Source organism: Mirounga angustirostris, unplaced genomic scaffold, assembly GCF_029215605.1.
Source record: "Mirounga angustirostris isolate CCGP_5_RB_7025 unplaced genomic scaffold, mMirAng1.0.hap1 SCAF_14, whole genome shotgun sequence".
Lineage (NCBI taxonomy): Eukaryota > Metazoa > Chordata > Mammalia > Carnivora > Phocidae > Mirounga > Mirounga angustirostris.
The window spans coordinates 29,042,812-29,056,771 of NW_026991722.1; positions in this window are offsets into that span (position 1 = coordinate 29,042,812).

Sequence of the window (13,960 nt, forward strand, 5' to 3'; positions counted from 1 at the left end):
ATGTCAGAAGGTATTTGTTTGCCTATGTCCATGTAATGCCAGATATCATCAGTTACTTACTTTTATTGACAAATTTAAGGGTGAGGATTTTATTTCAAATGGTAATGTGTGAAAATCATTTTATCATTGTGTCATAATGAAACACTATGGAGACCCTAAATATCTATCAATAAACGAATAGCTAATTAAATTATACATGCATCTGTGCTTTGTAATTTTAGAAAACACAAAAGATTTACATGTGCTCACCTAAAAAGGCCCTTAAGAAAAACTCTCTACAGTGTGTAGAAGAAAAAAAGGCTTTCCCCTTAGAAGAAAATAAGAATAGCCACTATCACCACAAATCCACAGGTCTCAGTGATATGCCGATGTGCTTTTATGTATATATATTTTGTTCACAGAGTAAAGTCCAGAGGAATAAATTCCATACTTGAAAAGGTGTTTACCTTTAGGGAAGAACTACAGAGTATACTATTTTGGATGGGCATTTTTTTTTTTTTAATATTTTATTTATTTATTTGAGAGAGAGAATGAGATAGAACATGAGAGGGGGGAGGGTCAGAGGGAGAAGCAGACTCCCTGCTGAGCAGGGAGCCCGATGCGGGACTCGATCCTGGGACTCCAGGATCGTGACCTGAGCCGAAGGCAGTCGCTTAACCAACTGAGCCACCCAGGCGCCCTTGGATGGGCATTTATTTGTTCTGTAATTGAAATCATACAAAATCATTGTCATACTTAACTGCTGTTCTAATTTTCATTTATCAATTATCACTGAGATTGTTTCTTTCCAATACTGGCCTCAGTATTTCTTGTTCTATAAATTGCCTTCATATTTATTGTAATTCTTCCCATTAGGCTTTTTCTTTTTAAGGGTTTTTTCTTTGTCTTGGTAAATTTCAGAGATTCTTTTTCTTTCATAGATTTTTAAACATAAGCTATATACCTGTTCCTCCACCAGCTACCTGTCCGTGCTTACACCAGGGCACTTCACTGCCTATATATCTGTAAAAATGTAGTTCCTGTTTGTGTTGGTTGGTTCGGTGATGCTTTGTCTTCATCCAAAGAGAATGCAAATCCTTTCATTCAACTTTTCTGGTTCATATTTACTAGTTTAGAGTTATGATTACTATGTTTAGAGTTACACAAAACAATCAGAAATGAGAAATATATATATACTGCCATACTGCCATCCACAGGTCATCCACAGGTGTACCTGGTGAAGTCACCTTCCTGGGAGTGGGTTGTGCAACACAATCCCCATTTCCTAAACAGTTACAGAGACCACTGGCAGTTAAAGGAGCAGACAGAGTTGTGGTCTACATTGCAAGCCTCCTTTCCCTTTACTTCTCTATAAACCTGCTATGCCCTGGCCATGTTGTTCTTTCCAGAATGACATACTTTTTATGCCTCTGCACTTCTGCATTGTTTTTACATATATTTTTGTGTATATATATATGTGTGTGTGTGTGTGTGTATACACACACACACACACACCCAACCACAAGTTCTACCAAATTGCTTATGTGAATTTATGTCTGAACAACTTTTTGGCAGCTGTGAAATTTTTCTGTTCCAGTATCCACAAAATGTGATTTATTTGAGTACAGTCAGAGAAAAAGGAGACTGCTGGTTGCTAATAGAAAAGGAAGATAAAGCAAATGTCAAAAAATTAAGTTTCTACAAAAAGCCTTTGAAAAGGAAAAAGGAAAATGAGACACATTAATTTAGGTCTTACAAGAGCTCTCTGTGACTAGTTTCTGTAAGGAGAGAGAGAGCTGCACCAACGTGCAGGATGTAACAGAGGAAACCCAGAAAGGCTGAAATTAGGGCCCACGGTGGAACTTGAGGGACAGAAGCAGAATCTCTCCAGTAATCAAACCAGAAGACTTGAATATCAGGCAGACAAACATTTCTTCTGTCTTAGCATCTTATTATTTGTAATAAATGAAAACAATTATATGGACCTCTTTGAAATTGTATCAGGAAAAGCTTCTAATGGGCCAAGAGATAGTAGTTAGAAATGTATAGTATTCTATCCATCATTATTTTAAAATATATAAAATACCATTCACATTTTCCTATCTAAAAATTTATTTATTTATTTATTTATTTATTTATTTATTTATTTATTTATTTATTATTTTTTACTGTGCTGTTTTATCGTTTTGGTTTTGGGAAGATAGATGTATTTATAACAGCCTTCCATAGGTTAACCATATATACTGCCCCTCTTAATCCTATTTTCTCCAGAAGATTTTGAATTCCTCAATGTCAAATTGTCTTGCCATGGTGGCTGTCAGAAATCTGACCCCTAATGTCAGGGAGAGTCTAGTTCTTTCAAATCTAGTTCCAAGTGGTATCTTATGAGGGAAAAGAAGAAATAAAGCTGGAAAAATAGGCTGAGCAAGTCTATGTGCCAATTGCATGTTCTTAGCCTTTAACATATAATTAGACCTGGCAGGCATATGGCAAATGCTTTTTCAATGTACTCTCTGCGCACAATGCTCAAAACCATTTCCAAATGGGGGTTTCTAGTCCCTCCTTTTTGGCCCACCAGTGGTCCTTGTTCTCTGACTGTGCTGTGTAATTCTGACCCCTAGTGGCTGAGGAGGCTACATCCAGACACACTTCAATTAACATGTTCCATAAGGTGCCATGTACCAATCAGTTATTTTTTTTTTCCATTTCTGTGTCTATATCAGACTTGAAGTCGGTCACCTTTTCCCCACTGTTTCATGATGCATTGTCTCTTACTTCACTTATCATACAACAGACAACCATGAAATCAAAAGCTGCTTCTTTTTCCCATTGATAGAGAATGAGATGTAAAGTTTAATGCCAAGGGAGAATGGTTTAGGTTTTATACCCAATCAGAGGGTCACCCCATCTATAGGTACCTTACAATAAAACTGCTATAACACCAGAAGTCCAGCCTGTGTCAAACATATTTCCTAGAATTTTTCAATTTCAGCTCGGAGGCAACTATTTTTTTCATTAGATCTACTCCCAATTGTTACATTTTGTACCTTGAAGCCTTCTATCAAAATCCAAATATTTTACCTGGGCTGTGTTAATACCTTGCATCAAGTAGGGGCACCTGGGTGGCTCAGCTCGTTAGGCATCCAACTCTTGGTTTCGGCTCAGGTCATGATCTCAAGGTCGTGGGATCGAGCCCCAGGTGGGGCTCCGCCAGGAGTCTGCTTAAATTTCTCTCCGTCTGCCCCTCTCCCTGATGGTGCACCCTCTCTCTCTAAAATAAATAAATCATAAAAAGTATCTTTTATCAAGTAAGTACCAATTAACATTACTAGTACCTTTAGCTAGTTCATGTGATAGATAAAAATAATTAAGCCGAGACTGAGGAAATGCACATAGAATCGAATCATTTAAAACCAAGGGTATTCACAAAGGCATAATCTGGAGCATGTAGTATAATAGAATGCCTAATATTTTGACATCATTATAGACATCAAATGTATTTCATACACACAAAAATATTTACTGCATTTAACCTTTACAAATTTTTTTCAAGGAAAGCAGGGATGTTTACCCCATTTTGCATTTATGTAAACTAAGGCACAGAAAAGCTACTGGTCTTACCTAAAGTTACAGAGCCAGTTGATGGCAGAGCTGAAAATCAAGTGCATGTTTTGTTTTGTTTTATTATAAGCCCAACATCTTTTTTGCACTTGACATAAAGGACACCTTTCAGGGTCCTTTGGCAGCCACTTTTTTTTAATTTCAGGAGGGCACAGAGCAGTTGGGAGGATAGAAGTGGCAGAAGACTGGAATGTGAAATGAAGAAACATGAAATAACCTGAATTATGTTATCATTGTTGAATAGAGAGCCAACTGGATCCCCCAGAACTCAAAAGCAAATGTGGAATTTGCTGGGGAATTGGAACTGTGAGTACTACTAGTTAATACAGTAAAGATCAAGGAATGGAATTTTAGTATCTTTTGAGATTTTATCATCATCATCAATAAGTTTTTGAGTCCTTTATTATTTAAGCATTGTGTTAGATAATAAAAATTATGATATAATTAATAATACTCTTTTACTGGGAATTCAGTACCTGCTTTAAATAAGTTATGCCACACAATCTTACAATCAACTTGTGAGGTAAGTATTCCCTTTCCAAAAATGAAAAGCCTGACACTCGGAAATGTCAAGCAGAATGTCCAAGGCCTTAAGCTTATAAATAGCATGGGTCACTCTCACCCTCATAGCCCATGCTCTTAACTGTAAAGACAAATACATGAATAAGATATGTGGGGACCCCTGCTTCCTTCTAAGGGCTTTTAGGTCATTCTTGTAAAGTACACACTCATTCATATACCATTGCATGATCTTCAGAAATAAAGTAAATGCTGAATGAAAATAAAAAAGATCAAAACACAATAAAGTTAACATGAATTTCAATGTGCAATAAAACTGGACCATTAAAAACCAGATTTTCTAGAAAGAGCCATTTCATCATGTCATGTTAAGCACTGAGATGAACTATTTGGGATAACTTTAAAGCAATGGGTGAGAAGAAAATATCTAAGGGTTATTTACCACCCACATGAGATATGTGGAGGATTTCCTCACTTTCTGATCTCACCATGCGGGGGGTTCTGGGACAGAAAGGCCATTTGGGACAGAGAGTGTTTTTCTATGACCACTCTGATGGATAGGGCATAGAGAGATTGTCATTATGATCCATTTGAAGAGAAAGGAGAAGGAGGAGTTGAGGAACAAAAAGGAAAAAGAGGGAAAGAATCTACCGTGATCACTGGGTGTGGGGACAATTAAACAAACAAAAAACATAATGTACAGTAATTAGCCATTTCTAAAACATGCTGATTGAGTATTAAATTTTTACTTGGGATTTTGCTGAGTCTTAAGGATCTAGGGTGAAATCAGTAGGTTTTTCTGTCCTTGAGAGGATCAGCAGCACATTTAACATGCTGTTCTTGAAGAAAGTTCTTGGTTTCTTTAATATTTTAATTTGGCCATGTTAACTGTTCTCTGAATTAGGACTATCTACCTCTAATAAGATTAGAGCATTAGGAAACGCTTAAATGTCATTTACAGATTTATAATCACGAATCCCCTCAACAGAGTGGTTCCCAAGCAGCCCTGAAACTCAAAGATGCAATCAAAATTAGATATTTAAATTAATTTAACATCTTGAACTTCATATTCATGATTCATGTTAAAATGTTTCTTGATTAGTTAGAGCCTTCATCTCCTCATTTGTTAACTAGAACGAGTTACTTTAGCAGGGTCTTTGTAAGGAATAAATGAAATAAACATGTGAAAAAAGCCCTCAAACACTAGTTGACTCTTGTCTATTATGGATACCTCTTTAGTCTATTCTTCTGTAGTACACTGTGCAGTACTGTTTGTCCCCCATTGAAAAGCTCCTGAATGATACAGTTTTTTGTGTGTCTGCTGTTATGGCATGTGGGCTTCCAATAACATTTTGACACCCCCCATTGTTATCAGTTCTTCATTTGCCCACTTTCCTTATTTGTCTGTGTGCATGTTCAGCCTCCCCATTCTGTTTAGTCTCTTCTGACTTCCAAAAGTCTAAAAAACGAGTTACACACTTGTCAGGACTACTTCGAAATAATTAGCACTTAGACTTTGAAAGGAGGCTTGAGTGCATCTGTGGACTTCAGTGAGTGGGGCACCTATTTTGGTCACTAATAATTTTAGCTATTTTTTATTAAGCTTCTCCCTTGTGCCATAACAGTGCTAGACATATATTACCTCAAGAAAGGTTTTACTTTTTTCTTCTTATTTTTTTTTCTTTGCATGTTTCTGGAGGGCAGGAACTGTCTTGTAAATCTTTGTTTCTTCAGTGCCAAGCAAAGTTGTTACATAAAAGCCATGCCATAAATATTCCTCAAATACACAAATGAATAAAAGTTTGAACTCCAGAATAGGAGGCCTCTCCTGCTACTCACTGGGCATCTTTTCCAAAATGCGATCATTGATCATCTCAGTTGTGAGTAGCATTTTGTGCTTCCCTGTGAGTTGTGCTTGTACCAACTCAGCAATAAAATAAAAAAAAAGAAAAGAAAATGCTGTGTGAAAGCTATTTACATAGTGTATCGATCTCTTTATTTGCCTCTTGCAGATACTCTGACATTACCTATCTAGCCTTTTGTGCTATCAGCATAAAGGTAGAAAACCACTAACTCAGTCGGATGAATTTCTTGGTGAAACTAATGATCAGCAACATTAATAGAAATTAAGTCAGAAGCTATAAGGAAAAATGACACATTAATTCTGCAACCTGAAAAAAAATAACTCTTATTATGCTGGAATAATCCTAGCAACTCCATGCCTGCAACTTTCTTTATATCAGGAATAAAGGCAAGGTCAAACTAGAGGCATGGGGGAAATCCAGATAAAAATGATTGTAGGGAAGTCTTTTTCTTCAAAAAGGAGCCCCTTTCTAACTTTATGATGAGGACCTTGAGGGTAGGAAATGTTTGTAATTTTCATCCACTGTACTCTGAATGTGATGAATAATATAACCTGAAATCTCTAATATACAGATAATAAGAATCAGAGGCTTTTGGATGGCATATAGTCCAACTGAATGCATACACACTGGACCCCTGATATATGTGTATATACCCAGGACTCTGACTACATTTCTAGAACTACTTCAAACTCTATGGTTTTTAATTGACAATTTCTGTAGACAAGACTAATACAAATAAACATGTGCCATGCATTATGCATAAACTATACTGTAAATGCTAAATGGTCAGAATAAACTGTCAAACAATAATATAGAAAAAAAGTACTCAGACCTGTCAAAAATAAATACCACTTTGAGTGATATTAGGGAAAGTTTCAGGAAAGAATTCAGAAATTGGGATTTTAAAGCTGGAAGGGAAGTTAGAAATTAGCCAGAAAAATGATTTCAAACATTTTCTAATAAGTGAAATATATCTTTAAATAAACTCTTATGCATAAATGTAACATGGAACTGTTACAAAGTAGAATAATCATGGGTGAAGTTATGAGAAAAGGTAAGATTCCATGTGCCCCCAAATCATCCTCCCCAGGACATTTTTAGGACATTTCTTGGGAGCCTCAGAACCTTCCTCAGTTCAGTTTGAAAATCCCTGAAAATAAAAGTTAGAAATACCTCCATTACTACTAACATTAAGTATGGCCCAAATAACTTTAAAAGGGAAGTAATATTTCTCCTTTACAAATAAGCCTGAAATATTGCTGGAATTGATTTAGATGTTCAACAGTTCCATCAGCAACGCAAGGTCTTTGTTTTATTTTTGCAATTGTTAACATATTGGGATTTTTTTTGCCTCACTGTCAAACATGGCTGCTGCAACTCCAAATATAACATCTGCCTTGCAAATGAAAAAAGGAAAGAATGGCAATGCCATACAGAAATGTCTTTTTCTCTCAATAACAATGACAAAAAAGCAAAAAAACATGTCCAGAACACCTAGCAGATGCCTGTTTATGTATCACTGGCTGTAACCGTGTCACACGGCCATCCGTATGTACCAAGGCATCTGGGGAAAGAAGTTATCTTACCTGGCACTGAGCATATTAGCCCTGAACGAAAGTGGGGTGTTGTTCAATCTGCCACTCTACATCTAGCCTCATGCCTTCATTCTATAACTGGGAACATTGCTGTTCTTTGGCTTGGTTAACATTACCAGCACACTGATGATGGGGCTTGTGTCCACATTCTCAACTGGACCTTGATAAATAAATCAAATTCGGGGAAGCAGAGAGATGGGGAGAGAACATTTCAAGTGAAGAACAGTGGGTCAAATGCATGGAACAGGATGTTGTGCTCTTGATTCCTTCATATCCAATGGTTCACTTTCATTTTCAGGCCTCATTTAAAAATCATCCATCTTTTCTGCATTCCATTCATATTTGAATATAATTCCTCAATATTTTTAGTTGTGAATATTTTACTACAGGAAAACCCTTTTCTCTCCACTCCTAATTACTTAGCTATTTTTTTTTTCCATTTTGAGGATGATTGTGTGAATTTATTTGCTTGAATACTAAGTAAGGTTAACCAAACTGGAGAATCCCTTCTCAGCCTCTGACTTTTCTAAACTCAAATTCCAGCTCTGCGTTCTACTGGGTATGTAGGCCTGAATAAGTTACCTAACACCTTTGTGACTCAGTTTCATCATCTGTCAGAGGAGGGTAATCATAGTGCCTCACTGACCGCAGGTCCAGCCCTTGGACCAGTATCAGGTGCACCCTGTGCATTCACGAAGTGTTGTCTGTGGTTACAGGTAAGTGAGCTTCTGATGTGCTGGAATGCTTTTTCCTTAAGACTTTTGACAAAAAATATTGCTGTTGGCATAATACTTTTCATGGGCAAATGCTAAACTTAAGGACATTTACCTTTAATATAATGAAATCTGGTTCTTATTCCTTTTCTCCTCTCAGATAGCTAGTGTATTTGTATTTTTTTTTCCTGCTTCATTTTCCCTTATATGAAAAAGTATGATGAACTAATTACTAATTGGATCACCCATTCATATTTCAACAGGATGTTGCAGGAAGTGGAATATGCTCAGAAAAAAGAAATTATGAGCAGTGGAATTACAGACAAGAGAAAAATACTACATGAGAGTAGCATTCTTAGTGTCTCCTAAATCCCATTATTTAGATAATTATGTACAAACGACATATGTAAGGGTCTTCCTGAGTAGCTCTTGATGTGTTTAAAAAACACCTATCATGAAAGAATGAAATGGGATTAAGGAAAACTAAGCAACTACATAAAACAGTATTTGGTAAATACTTATTAGCTTGATATTTATAAACTTAACAAAAATGGCTGATGGTTTTCAATCATTTGGATTCCTTCCTAATAAACTGAAAATAGCCATTGTAAATTTCCCTTAAAGTTCAGACCCTTCAAAACTCCTTGTTTCCTTGACTTAGGCACAATTCATCTGGGCTTCACTCATTTGAAGGAGGTCAAGGCAACGGTATCTAGAGCCTGCGGGTATCTCTTGAACAATAATGTTTTCTGCAAGAAAGATTTGATTTTTTCAATGAAAATCAAGCCACGGACCTGAACATTTTTGCTAGAAGATACCCACATCGTTGTAATGTTCCGCCTTAGTTAAACTGAACAGTGTTTCTCAGAGTTTAATTCCCTATATGTCTCTGATTAGGGCTGGCCAGAAGAGAAAGATGAGAAGTGAAGGGAAGCCCAAGTCTATTCTTTGGAGGTGGATAGAGCTGGGGCCCTTTGGAGCTCTTACAGGTTTGAGATTGGCTCAGCTTACTGGTGAGGGCAGCAGGGGGGCACGCCCCTCCTCCACCTTCCACCGGACTTCTTACTGCAGCTTCTCCACTTTCAGGGCCAGGTGGCGGTGTAGCTCTAGGTCCCCATGGCAACAAAGTTGGAGACTTGACAATAGGGAGAGAACAACATGAGATCTGGTGAGACACGGGCATAGATTCCAGTTGTCTCTGCTTCATGTTCATTTTCTTTCCCTGACTCCCTGATCTGTGACATCAGGCTTAGGGTCAGATGCAAAAGTAGAAGAAACAACTGAGCCAATGCTGCCCTACCAACTCTGGTAGGGCGGGTCAAATCTCTGTAAGTCCCTTATTTTTTTAATCATAGTTCACTTCTCACGTGGAACTGGCACTCTACCTTTTGGCATCCTTCCTTCCTAATATTGTAAGTGGTGAGAATTTCTGCTTACAGGTTCTTGAAAACTTTCCCTGGTCACTCCCACTTTTATTTAGAACATTCCTTTATTCTGCATCCACTGCTCATCTATCATTTTAGTGCCAGTGTATTTTTTTCGTAAGTGTTGATCTTTTGTGATTTATGGAACCTTTTTCTTTTTACCCTAAAATGCTTCCTCCAGCCTCCCTCATATCTCTCACTTCACCTGATGCAAGTTAGAAATGATAACAGGGATTCCTTCTTCCCTGCAGAGGTTTCAGACGAGAAAGCTTCCAACCAACTGTACTCTCTGAAGGAAGGGGTAGGGATCCACATGAGTACACACAGAGTTGGCACCAGGCTAAGATGGCCGTCATCTGAATGTATGGAATATCCTGCTTTGTAGTTTCTGAACACTGTGAGGACTTAAAGTGACTTCTGAAAATCATGGATAAACTTCTTCTGAGGCCTTTATTACTCATTATTTAGTGTCTTATGGAAGTTCTGGAATTTCTTTGAGTACACGCTTAGGTTTCCAAATCCAGGTGAAAAGAGAGAGGAGGAGAGAGTCAAGCTGTAAAGGCAAGAACTACCAAAAGCCAAAGCCTAGGGAGTGCAGCACTGGAGGAAAAATGGTGAATTTCAGAGGAATGCAAGTACAGTGACTTGTGCAGAGTTTCTGTGGCTTAATGCTCAAGTTGGGGTGAGTGTTGGGAAGAAATCAGGATTTCAAAGTAGGATTGGGAGATTGGAAAAGCCTTAAGGCACAGAAAGGGAACCTTACCTATTAGTAGCGTAGTACTTCAAATGTCTTTACTATGATTTAAATAAAGACCACATTATGCCCTGTCTGTATTTGTGAACATATTTTCTTCTTCCAAAGATGCCAAAAGAGAGAGTCTACACTATACAGTTTACTTATAAAATCCTCCTCTTCTCTTCTGCATCATTATCCTATGAGCACCTTTATGTATATTTCCTGTTGCATTCTATAGTTTCTCGTGCTGTGGTTGATGACTTTTTTCAATTAATGTTATACAGACTTGTCAAGCCAAAAATACTACTGCATTGTGATGTAGATTCTGGAGGGAAAACAAAAGCAATGTTGCATGTGTATGAATGCTTGTGTGTCTGTATGTAAGGGTTGGGTGTCTATGTGTAAATGTCCTCTGACTCACATTGCTACACCTCTATCTGTCTCAGTCTCTAGATTTGGTCTATAGGAGGTTTTGACACAAAGTAACCGAGGGCTCGGTGCTATACATTTTACCCACAAATCCTTCACTGTATTTTCTTTTACCCCCCTTACCTGAATCTCAACTATTTCCTACCTAGGCATGTCTTCTCCTACTGGTGCAATTTCTAAGGACATTAAGACCAATCTTTTTCCATAAATCTTTAGGGAGCATGGTCCTGGAGACTAACTTCCATATCTAAAATGCCCAATCATTTATCCCTGACAAAAGGATCCTCACACAAAAATGTATTAACAGGCTTTCCTTGCCTGGGCATATGTGAAATTCTAGGTTCAGAGCTCTGCAACTATTCTTGCAACTGGTAATTTCAAAATACACATAAATCTTCTTATCAATATTAATAATTGCATAGAATGTGTGATCATTTCATTTGATCAAACATCCTTTTATTTTATAAACCATTTAAGAGTGGACTAAGAGAAATAAGCACAAATTGCTGTGGTTTTTGGTTTTCTATACAGACTGGAATTGAATGCCCAATATAAATTACAGAATGTTTGCTCTGTGTCCCACCCTGTTATGTGCTCTACTGGGCATTCTAATGTAGATTCTGAACTGGAAAAAGAAAATTCATTGAGAATATGAGGGTGACAAAAGCAAAATGAATAAAACAGAATATTTAAATGTCAAACTTGATGGTTGACATAAAAACTTATTTAAGGTTAAGAAAAGAAAAATTGTCCATTATTTTTCTCCTCTTTATGTTTTTCTTATATCTTTCTTCCAGCTTCTTGTACTGTACTCCTTCTCATTAGTATTCTTAATGTAAACTTTTAAATGAAGAACAAAATATGCACAGACCCATTAGCAATTAAGTATGACCATCTGTTCTGCCTTAAACATACACACAAGCACCCACACATACTACCAAAAAAAAAAAAAAAAAAAATTTCACAAGAAAAACTCCTGATCTCAGTTCAGCTTCAGTTAAGACCAATTGTCCAAGTTTTGGTGCAAAGTCACCTCTTGTAGAGTTACTGGCTCTCAGTTTCTCCACTTCCTAACTAGACTTCTCTACCACCACCACTCCACCAATATGACACTCCTTATTGCCAACAGTGCCATTCATCTCACTAAATTCAGTCGGTATGTTTCAGGCTTTACTTTCACAGCATGCACTTGTTTATAACACCTTCCTTTTCAAAAAGGGTTATTCCTTTGGTTTCTGGCCTCCACTATATTTTTCTGGCTCCTCCTCCTCAGTTTCTTTGGCCTGATAGTTCAAATGTTACACCAATGTACATCTCAACCGTGTTCTTTTCTTTTTATACTCTTGCCTTTTGTTATCTCTTAAATGTTATGACTTCAATTGCAATCCATATATGACTCATTCCAAATTATTATCTATAGCTCGGATCTCAACTTTGAGCTACAGATCTGATCATCAAACTGTCTTGTCAACACTTCCAATTAGATGTTTACAGGTATCTAAAAGTTAATATTTATAGAACTCACCTTCTCTCGGGCGCCTGGATGGCTCAGTTGGTTAAGCGACTGCCTTCGGCTCAGGTCATGATCCTGGAGTCCCTGGATCGAGTCCCGCATGGGGCTCCCTGCTCAGCAGGGAGCCTGCTTCTGCCTCTGACCCTCCCCCCTCTCATGTGTGCTCTCTCTCTCTCATTCTCTCTGTCTCAAATAAATAAATAAAATCTTAAAAAAAAAAAAAAAACTCACCTTCTCTCAACCCTCAAGGTGATCTTTGGATATTCACCAATTCTCCACGTTGGCGAATACAAACTGTGATGACTTTAAGGTTCACTGTGAATCACCCAATAGCCTTGTCTGCTCATTTCCTTCTTAGGTAACCATTTTGCACGTCTGGCCACAGGAAGGCAGCACAGAAAATAAAGATAATAGGAATTCTGAAGGGGTGAAGGGGGGAGGAAGGCATAGGCTTCCAGCTATGGAGTGAATGTCATAGGCATGAAAGGTACAGCAAAGGGGATATAATCAATGGTATTGTAATGGCATTGTATGGTGACAGATGGTAGCTACACTGTGGTGAGTGAGCACAGCATAACACACAGAGTTGTCAAATCACTGTTACATGCCTGAAACAATAGCATGTAACGTTGTATGTCAACTATAGCTCAATTAAGAAAATATATAATAGGGTTTTTTTTTTCCCCCTGGGATTTACCAAATTAAAAGTGGTGAAGAGAAGCTCCCAGTGTCTACTGGCTTTCTGGTTTATAAAGATATCTAGAGTTGAGTCTCTCATGATGTGAAGAAAGCCCATCTACCCAATATCAAATCAACAGTTTGAGAGAATCAATAATAAGAGGTGAAAGGGAAGTTGATTGTGTTGTAATATTGACTTCCAATCAACCATGAAACAAATTCTACATTTGTTCTTCTGAACTTTTGGTTATCTTTTAAGCCGGTAAATTTCCTAATTCTACATTTTTTTTTTTTTTCTTATGCTGGCTTGGGGTTCTATGAAAAGCAATCAAGAGCCTTTGACTATAAGATTAACAAAGCCTTACAACCTCCATCCTTGCAATTGCTCTAGACAGAAACTCAGGATTCACTTTTGACTCTTATTTCCCCCTCATCCCCCATTGGCCTGGAACACAAATATTTCTAAATGTCTCTCAAATTCACCCACTTTTATCGATTTCTCTGCCATTATCATAGTATAAATTACCAAACTCTCTCTCAAGTCTTAGCTTTTCTTACTCAATCCTAACATGTCACTCTCAAATATGATATTCATACAGTGATCAGGATGTTTCCTTGTTTCCACAACATTGGCATTCTTCCAATTCTTTGAATATGCCAATTTTTTTCTCCACCTTGGTGTCGATGCAATGCTATTACCTTTGTCTGCGATACTCCTTATTAAGGTATACATCTTTTAAGAGTCACTTCTAAACCTATTTCTTCAAGTAAACTTTCCCTGAATGGTACTAAACTTTCTAACATACAATTGCATTGTACTTATTTTACTTTTAATTGAGGGCAAGTTATAAAATAATGAGTAGGTAATGAGTCTTGGTTGATAACTTT